This window comes from Pteropus vampyrus, unplaced genomic scaffold (genome assembly GCF_000151845.1).
Source record: "Pteropus vampyrus isolate Shadow unplaced genomic scaffold, Pvam_2.0 Scaffold42, whole genome shotgun sequence".
Taxonomy (NCBI): domain Eukaryota; kingdom Metazoa; phylum Chordata; class Mammalia; order Chiroptera; family Pteropodidae; genus Pteropus; species Pteropus vampyrus.
Window position 1 is genome coordinate 10,138,815 of NW_011888823.1, and position 9,574 is coordinate 10,148,388.

Here is a 9,574-nt window from a genome sequence, read left to right on the forward strand (position 1 = left end):
TACAGACTACATAGCAATAACAGATTGAATAATAATGATTATCATACGTTATTGAAAAAGTGAAATAGAGAACTGGGGAAATTCAGAGGATCAGAAATGTTTTAATTTAAACTATCTAGGTGATTTAAGATGAAAGCAGATTTCTTCAGTTTTGAGAACATCATTGTATTCATAGCTAGATCTATTTCATTTCTAGTGACAATCTGGCCTATTAGAAAATTCTAATAAGCCCTGATCCTTCTCACTGAATGTCTTCAAGGATAAACTTTAAAGTCACCTTTCAGCTGTTACATAAAAAAAACCTCTCTGGAGATGAGACTGTTACTCAAGAACATGTCTATTAATATTCTCTCTCCTGCTATGACCCCCTCTACTTTGCATGTCCATGTCTCAAAATCTTGGTTCATTCTTTTACTACATGTCCTACATGGTTAGACTAATTGATAGAAAAGTTCACAGTGCAAACTTACTTTGTCATATTTTAATGCTATCAGGCAGAATTTGCAAGTTAATGGTTGAATATTTAGAAGAGATGAAATGATAAAGAGTTCTCCCACTCTCTAAAAATATGTCGGTATAATATGAGATTATAAAATCTCTGTAAAGGACCTGGCTGCCTAGGCATTTTTGAAAGCTGAAACAACTTTTTCCTCATGTTGGGCACTTCAGGTCAACATGCTCCTTCTTTCTTCAAAAAAGGTCACTCAGATTTTAGTAGCCAACAGCTTCAACTTTGACCTATTTTTGTAGCCAAAATTATGTTCAGACATTACAATCACACTTTTAAGGAAAATTCACCATGGCCTCAAGGTATTTAAGACCAAGGTCACCTAAGATCAGGAACTGGAAATTTCACCCAGTGCTGTCCAACAGAACTTTCAGTAAAATGTAAATATTGTCCTGTTTGGTAACCACTAGCCACCTGTGGCTACTGAGCACTTGAAATGTGGTTAGTGTGACTGTGGAATTGAATCTTAAATTGTATCTCATTTTAATTAATTTAAGTAGCCACCTGTGGTTCATGAATACTATACAGAACAGTGTTGGTTTCGAAATATATTTATATTTCGTTGTTACATAAGGCAACAAAAATGTTTTTGAAAAATTGCAAATGTCACCATGTTGAAAACTTGACTGGTACAAATAATCCAATCACAAAAGGCTCATTTTTATTTTGAAATATGTTGTTAAATTTCCCAACTATTATACTCCTTTAACATTTTTCAACTAGAAAAATGTGCTATCTACAAGGTACTAAATATTTAGTCTCAAGATTCATATTTAATGCTTTTCCCTCAAGACCTTATACAACTGCTATAACTCCCAATGGGATAACGTCTAGTACACTATCATGGGACCTAACCTTATTAAATTACTATGTGTGAAATGCCCATAACTCAGGGAGTAGCAGGTGCAAAATAGAGTAGCGAGTGAAAGAGTGACAATAATTTTTAACATCTACACCAGATGGCAAAAATGACAGGTGCTTAATTCCTCAGTCTTTAAAAATAACTTTCAAAAAATCTTCACTGCATAAGCAAATATTTCCAAGTTTGTTTTTAACTATCTTCAAGTTGCTTCCTGACCAAAAAAATATTAACTTTTTGCCTCAAAATATATTTGAAACTTAGCCCACAGGAACTTAATTTGTCCTCCTTTATGAATGAAATAAATGATTATTAAATTAGAAAAATAAAATTTTATTTTTAGATTTCATGATAATATTTCTCAAGAAACATATCAAAAAGAACTCTTAATATACCCCTCTCTAACTTTATTTACATGTCTTTTTCTATAGTGGCAGATATAACTTGGAGCTTAATAGAATGGAGAAAGAATAGCTTCCTTTAAATTCTAAGCCTAGAGAAAACCATTAATCTATAGACTTATTCAGCAAATCAAGTCTATATCCCAAAAGAAAAGACGAGATTAAACAGCGAGTATCTGGAGTTCAGACTAAAAAGTTAGACCTGCGTGAATTATCAACATAACCGAAGCTAAAGATGAGCAAAATGATAGAAATATTCAGGCAAAGATCTCAGTTTTACAGCTCAATGAGTGAACCCCAGGCTAAGGAAAGTCAGCACAAAAGTAAGTGTGATGGCCTTCCAAACGCCTGCTGAGAATCTTCCTAGAATCCTCCTATGGAGATACTTTTTTAGTTAATCATTAACATTTGGTAGGAAGAAGAACTAGCTGTACTAGTTTGGCCTTCACCTACTGGTTCTTAACAATGTGGTTGGCCATAACTACTCTGCTTGCACCATGACCATGCAAAAATGAGAAGCAGAACCAATCATGCCCTGCCCCACACTTGAGAGGCACCCCTCATCTTCCTCCAGCCACACATCCCCAGAGCCAAGGAGTCTACGTGGAAATACAGCATGACAATTCTGTAGCTCGTGTTCCTACTCGACCACACCCTGGATACCCAGGACACCAGACCTCTCTGCCCAAATGGCCCCAAGCTCTCTTCTGGGACTTGGATGGGATTCTTCCTAGGTCTAGCCTCTTAAGGGAAGACTGTCAGAGGTGTGTGCAAACCAAAGACCCAGGGGTGGCCAAAGCCAGCTGTCTTTGTCTTGTTTTGTGTAAAGTAAAGATAGAGTTAACCACAAGACCCCTGTAGTGAAGGATGGAACTGTGGGTGGAAATGGAAGGACGGCAGGCCACCACAATGCCAAGGAGTCCAAGAATTCTAACTGGCCTTCCAAGTCATTATGACTATATCTGTCAAGGAAGTACCAGCGTATATATTATGTAACAGTTTGTTAGTTTGAATGATAACTTTTAAAAATCTAAATTTATAGTAAGTGGACCTCTTTTTGAACTTTTGCCCAGCCCAGCAAACATAAAGGTGGACCTGCTGAGAAGGGATAAAATGCAGACTTTGTAGAGACAGATCTTCAATTTGCCTAGAAATACTCCAAGATATACTAGAAATGGGCCTAGTCTGCTTAAACTTTAAAATAATAATAATAATAATAATAATAATAATAATAATTTCTTTGTCAGTAATCACGTAGGTGGCAGAGAATAATTAGAGCAGTGAATAGGTTAGGCTCTTCTTTCTATCCTTGAAAAGAAAAATAAGATTATCCTTTTCTATTGTCTTCCTCCAACCTGTGAAGAAGAAAATCAACTCATCTCATAATATCCATTGTATAGGGCGAGAATAAGTATATTACTATTAGAATGGATGTGGATAATCAATAATACCTGGTGGTGTAATAAAAAATGTAAATTTAAAAGGAGTAAATAAAAATATATTTGGAAAAAAATATTTTTATACTTTAAAGAATATTTTTAAAGACTGTACCTGTAATATGTATAAAAGTATACTTAGTGCTAATCATTTGACAAAAACTGATGCTCAATTTGAACTATAATTCAGAAGAAATGTTCAAATGACAAACATAAACTTAATCTTGCTTACTTTTCCATTGTCATCAGTTAGACTTTTAGGAAAATCAGAGCATGGCTTAAAGGGCAGGTGTTTAAGACTCAGGCTTTAGTTTGAACCCTATGCTACCACTTCTGAGCTGTGTGCCATGGAGCAATTATTTGTCTTTGAAAGTCTCCAGTTTATACTTTATAAAATGGTGTTTAAAAAGGTTGTTTTATGAGTTAAAATAAATTAAAAATGAATTATTTGGTATGCAGCAAGCACTCAAATATTTTCCTTCTCAATTTTTTTAGTACTATCCTCTAAGTTTATATGAAGTATCGGATTAAATCATTACTAAATTTCAATTGCCTCAAAGATAAAGTTAAAAAATTATCAAGACACATAAGACCTTTTAGGAACTTTACAGTTTACTCTCCTGGTATTTCTTCTTAACTACTCTTTTTCCCAGTCATGCTGAATGGTGTGGGTAAGACTACAGACTTGGGTTTCGATCTGTTCATAGATAGGTAATTGATTCTACCATGCATAAAATACTTAGGGAACCCTGTTGCGAGAATTAAATGAGACAACAAGATAAAATATCTAGGTAAGGACTAGTTATTGTATGGGCTAAATAAATGAAATAGTGGCTATTATAATCATCGTTTCTTAAACTTATGTAAGTTCCTATTCAGAAAAATTATTTTACATCTTCCAAGAATTTGCTCAGGTATCACCTCTTTTATTGACCTTGCCTCACTTCATACACCAACAAATATCCGCCACAACATATCTGTATCCTGGGAACCTGGAAAAGTATCTGACACATGGTTGGCACTAAATAAATATTTTTAAAAGCATACATAGATGGATAAATAAAACTTCTTATGACTTTTCTTATGACTTTTCTTATGACTTCTTTCCCCTTAACTTTGAAAATAAGAAACATGTCCTATGGATATTTCTATCCTGAATGATTAAGTGAGTAATAAAACTCAATAGATTCTCAATAAAAATTTAGTGACTATGTTGATGAATTAATGAATACAAGAACATATTGATAAGTGAAAATTCTTAAAATTACCAGTAGGATGACCTTGGAGTATGTATCCACCTTCTAGAACCACACGGCAAATGGGTACAAATGGGTACAAACTCTCTTCAACTGGTAATTTGTCTGGAATACTATTTTAACCAAGATTATGCAGCAGTGCTCAAGTTCAATTAGAGAGCATGTCGTGATTGATGAGCAATAAAAGAATTATTGTGAAGTCTGCCATAAAATAGGTGGCATGCATGCGTTAAATTTGCTGCTCCTGGGAGTCTAGGGCGTTTTCTTCATCAAATCAATTTCTTTATCAAGTCTATTTCAATAATGCTAACTATTATGAGAACGATATTGAACTGATAACATTTTTAAAGTATTCATTTGGGCCCTGCTCTATCTAGACACATCAGTGAACAAAACATAAAAAAGAAAGAAAGAAAGAAAGAAAGAAAAACAACAGTCCTTGTGGATTTACAGTCTCTTGGTGGGAACAGATAATTAATCTAATATATAAGTAAATAATATAGAAAGTTAGAAAGTAATAAAGCTATAGAGAAATATAAATAGGGGTGAGTGAATGGAGAATACAAAAGACAGAGGAAAGCTAGGGACAGAAAGACCAGAGAAACCAGAAAAAGTTGAGAAAAAACTCGGAATAGGTTAACCCAGTTCTTACATGTTTTTAATTCCAAAAAATCATTTCTTCCTTGTAGATAAGTAATTCAAATCATTGCTTTATGTCCCCTTACCAATATATAACTTCAGAGTTTATCTGTCAGATTCCTTAAGTTGTTGCCCCTGAACATCACATGGCAAATAAAATCTACCAATATTTAATCCAGTAAAATTAGTGCATCTCTGCGGTTGATTTTTGTCTCAATATTCCAAATTCAAGTTCTATTAGTTTAAGCAAGTAAAACACAATAAAACTTTATGCTACAAAATATACACACATGCTCAAAAAGTTAAGAATGATACAAGGTGTTATTGATGGTTCTGTACAGGCAGGTATAATTATGACATTTTTGTTTGTTTGAATGCTTACGTGGGCATTTTTGACTTTTTATAATTGGGGTAAATTGCTTTTGTGAGTAGCAATTTAAAACAAAATAAAAGTTTCTTTTAATTTTTAAATCATGTAGTGGTAGTAGAACTAATGTCAAAAGGAAGACTCAGTAACAAAATCATTTTTAAAAGACAAATACTTTACTTACAAAAAAAAAGACTGTAAGAAAGTTTAGGTTTTAAAAGGAACAGGTATCTAAATAAAAATTAAATAGATACTTATTGAAAATTTCCACACAATTACCAAATTACCTAGTTTTCATTTAGTTGGTGAAAACAAACACAATTTTCTTCCGTGATTTCAAGAGATAAAGATGAAATTGTTTCTGTTTGGCAGTACTTCGCAAAAAGGCTCAGGATTTCATTCATTTGGGGAACTATTTAAGCAAGTTGTTCCTGGTTTGTTGGTTTCCTTGCTCAGCTTTTGCTCTTATAATGCAATGTATACACTTTTCAAGATGAAGGTAGAGCAAAGTGTCAGACTGCTTCCAAGTAAAACCATGAGATTTGTGTTTTGTACTGGTGTTCAGGAAGCTCAGAACAAATATATTTTATAATTCTCCTTATATAATTTTTTTTCTTTTCTTTTCATCTTTTATCTCAATTGTTACCTTTAACTGCCCTATTGAAAATGCTTTTATTGCAAGTCATATCAAATCTGTTTGGAAAGATTGGTGGTATAAACTATAATAACCATATTGATAGACTTCATGGTTTCATCTTTCCAGATATAAACTTTATTTTCTACCCATGAAAATCAACTTCCTGGAACAAATTTTTTAAAAAAAGATGATAAAATGGTTCATAAGGTTTCTGGACATCAAGCATTTTCTACCAAATAATATTTCAATGAGTAATGTATAACTATATCAGAAACAAATTTAATATCTCTTGAAATTCACATGACTTATTTGCTGAGTTTGCTAAACCTAGATGAAAAGAGAATTAGCTAAGATTTTCTAAACAACCAAAATTCTATTTTTTTCCTGTTCCAACTAAATAAAAAAGATCAGAAATGACAATTGTCATAATAGTATAACAGAAAACATGAAGATGTCCACCAAGGGAATAATAATGAGAAAATGGACTCTCTTATTGTGAGTTTCTTTACTTTAGAGACCAAATTGACATTTGAAATTTTCTTCATAATACCCTATATGTAACCAGAATTGAAATTAAAATCCTATGTAATTCTTTTCTTGATTGTGACACTACCACTTTCTTATGTGTGTGATTTTTCTCTTGAATTATGCTAAGCTTGACTACAAACAAAAAGTCTGTACCTAATACAAACCTGTTTCCAGAATCTTGGATATAGGCTTAAAGGTCAGCCTTGATATCTGATGAATGTCTATACTTTACTAAAGAGGTTGCAGAGAACAAGAAGCAATTACACACACTGAAGACAGTTTTCCTACCTGGCAACTTCTTGATTCTTAAAGAGAGAGAAATTAAGTACACATATCACATAGACTTTCTCTTAAAAAAAAAAAAATCCAATTGGTGGTTGTGTGCATGTGTTGGGGAGCGGGGGGAATGAATGAAATAGGGGAAGGCGGTCAAGAGGTACAAACTTCCAGTTATAAAATAACTAAGGATTGGGGATGTAATGTACAGGAAATAATAATAAGTACTAAGAATATAAAGTATATAACACGATGACAATAGTTAACACTGCTGTGTGATACATAGGAAAGTTGGTAGATCCTAAGAGTTTGTGAGATGGTGGGAGTTAACTAAACCTATTGTGGTAACCATTTCACGAAACACCATGCTCTCTACACCATCATGCTCATACAGTGAGATGTGTCAATTATTACTAAATAAAACAAACAAACAAAATTTCTCTCCAAACCAGAAAAAGGTATCCTGGACGATGGGTTCTTTTTTCCAGTTTCATGACATTGTAAAACCTGTAACTAAATTTTTCTCTTTGCCATGATCTGTTGGACATAACTGTAACTTACCTCTAGCGTCTGTGCAGGAAGGACTGCATAACTTGAGTTTCCGTGTAAGAATCTTTGAGTTTCAACTTTTATTCAACTTATTCTTTTGAACACTCTTCAGAACTATTCAGTGACATTCTGTAACCACTTCTCATATGCTAAATTAACTTTTTTTTTTTTTTTTGGCCTCCAGTCAAATGGCTTCTTCCACCTGTCTTTCTGTGTCATTTCCTATCAATTAACAGTGCTCCTTTGGCTAGCAACACTATCTGGGATTGTACAGTGAACTGCCTGTACCTCTTTCTGGAATTATTTGAATATTTATTTTATTTTGTACGTATTCTATAAAAACAAGTTCGAAACTAAAATCTGAAAGCATTTATGATATTGATAAGAAGCATAGATTCCATAAATTTAAAACAAATAAAAAAAGATGGAAATTATTAAGCACACCGAACAGAAAATCAGCTTCAATTCCACATTCATGTGTTGGTTGACAAGACATGCAATGATGAAGAAAAAGAACAAAATTAAAAAACGTGTGAAATACCGAAAATGTATATTTTAATGCTGTGATGAAAAGACAAGGAGGATTCCCCTTATTACATAAGTCCTTGGGTCCAAACTTACAATACAGCTCTTGCACATACTTTATAGTAACTTTATCTCTCTTGATTCACCTATTTTGCTTTTACTTCCCCGTACTCAATTTTCTTTTCTCTTATAGCTTACTGAGTTTACTCTATTTGCTTTGATAAGCTTCCTCATCCTTTTTGGAATGAGGTGGAATATAAAATTATAAATTAAATATTTATTGAATAAATGATAACTCACTTCCTCCTGTTTTATAAAATACTGAGGAAAGATTTACATTTGTTTTGCTCTTTGGGCAGGCTGCTGTGATAGAAGGTTATGGGCTAAAAGGCCAAAAAGATTTAGAAATGAGATTATAGGCAAGCCACTTAATCTTGCTAAATTTTTGTTTTCTTTTCTATTAAAATAGGGATAAAACTACCTTCCCAGAAATGATGGAGATCGGACGGCCTTGTGCATTAAGTGACCTTGCCTGCATTTGACATATATCCATAAGTGTAAACTACTTACTATTCTGATGACTACGTGCGACTTATTTCTCTGTGATTTTAGAAATACATTTTTCCCTGTGGTGAATTCTCTCTAAAACGTCCTTCTGAATTTAACACAAAAGATATTAGGAAGTGAACTGTTGTGGCTTTTACCCTAATTACCCACATTTAGAGAGTCATCTGGTTGTCTGTCATCTTGAAGATGTTACTAAATGCCTGTTACTATATTGACAGGGATAAAATAATTTTGGAAGGAACACTGTAAGAACTAGCCTCTTAATAAATGCCTAGAAAGCCATTAAAATGGCCTACCTAAAGACAAGAGGAATTGGAGTTGGTCTCTAGTGACTCCCGATGGTGTAGCAATAGAGCAGAGCTGAGCTTGCAGAAAGAGCAGAAGGCATCTCTCTGAGAATGTCATTGCAGTGACCCAAGTCTCTGAAGTGGAAGAGTCAAAATAGGATTAGCATGTTTCAAAAAGTAGAATAAAAGTTCTCCTCCAAGGAAAAAGCCCCAATTTACTTAATTACTGACACTTATTATCTTACCTTGCAAGCTCTAATTATGTAAAGCAAATGCACTGGTGGTTCCCTTTTAATAGTGCAAATGTTGGAACAAGACGACCATTAAATAATTAATAAGTGGAAGTGGTTTCTGCCTAAAGGACTCCCCTATCCAATGCATATTCCATCTGACAGGAGAAACGGTCAATGAATGAAAGAATTATTTTTTCCCAACTTCCAATCTTATTCATTCAACTATACCACTCATGTTTTATGTAATAGGATGAAGAAAAAAAAAAAAACTATGTTTAGTAGAACTTTTCTTGGGAAGCATGTTGTATATGCTTTTAAGAAATGTTTTGATATGCTGACTGAAAGTAACAAGAACATTTTTGTTGCCTAAGGAAAATTCTTTGTAAATGATGGAGGATTTGATCTAGGAGGGAAGATACTCAACTGAGAGACTGCAGGAGAGTGGTGAGGCTGAAGAAAGCTGTTTCCTGCTGTACTTCATCAAGGCCAGCCTTCAAAAACACAGT